Source organism: Marmota marmota, unplaced genomic scaffold, assembly GCF_001458135.2.
Source record: "Marmota marmota marmota unplaced genomic scaffold, marMar, whole genome shotgun sequence".
Lineage (NCBI taxonomy): Eukaryota > Metazoa > Chordata > Mammalia > Rodentia > Sciuridae > Marmota > Marmota marmota.
In genome coordinates, this window is record NW_026000005.1 from 49,125,502 (window position 1) to 49,126,320 (window position 819).

Sequence of the window (819 nt, forward strand, 5' to 3'; positions counted from 1 at the left end):
GGCAGTGGTCAGCATGCAGGCATTTTGGAGGCCTTCTGGGCCATAGGTGCATATTCCAGTGCCTCCTGGTGAGCTCAGAACCACAGGAACTGTGAAAAGGGGAGCCACACAATTGGGACCCTGGCCCGCTGGGAGGGCTGCAGATCAGTGCCAGGGAGGCCCTCAGGAACACGCGGAAGAGCTGTGTTGGAGGGCCATGCCCTTTCCCGCTCCTCAGCGCTTGCAAGGACAGGTGTGGATGTGGAAGCCTCTCTGGAGGAGACCTGCATGTGTAGGGTGCTGGACTTTGGGGCATCACTGCCCCCTGTGACCCTCCTTCCTGGACCAGGACCCTGTTAGCCATGGTCCTGGTGTTGCTGGGCAGTTCCCCTCAGCCGGGATCCTGTCGTACCTTTATTTCTCATCTTGTCTGGAGGAGGGCTTCTCCTTGGCCCAGCGGGTCTGCTGCTGGACATGGGGGCAGGTGAGAGTGCAGGCCCAGGCACCCGCTCTCCCTGCAGGGCCAGCCTCTTCCGTCCTGCGCCCACGTGGCCCGGAGCTGGCCGTCTGTCCACATTGTGCTCCCTGCCGGGTGGCTCACCTCCCAGCGGGCCATTTCCTTCTTCAGGCCTCACAGGATCCCTGCCGAAATCCTGATCCCAAAGTCCTTTTCTTCCTGTGGGACATTGGCTTGGTGGACCCAGGCAAGGCCAAACAGGATGTGGCTCTGGGCCACTCCCGGCTCCATTGTTCCAGTTGCCTTGAGAGGCACAGGCTCACCCCTCAACAATGGGGAGCTGCGGGGTCCTGGAGGGAGACATGACCCAGTGAAGGGGGGGG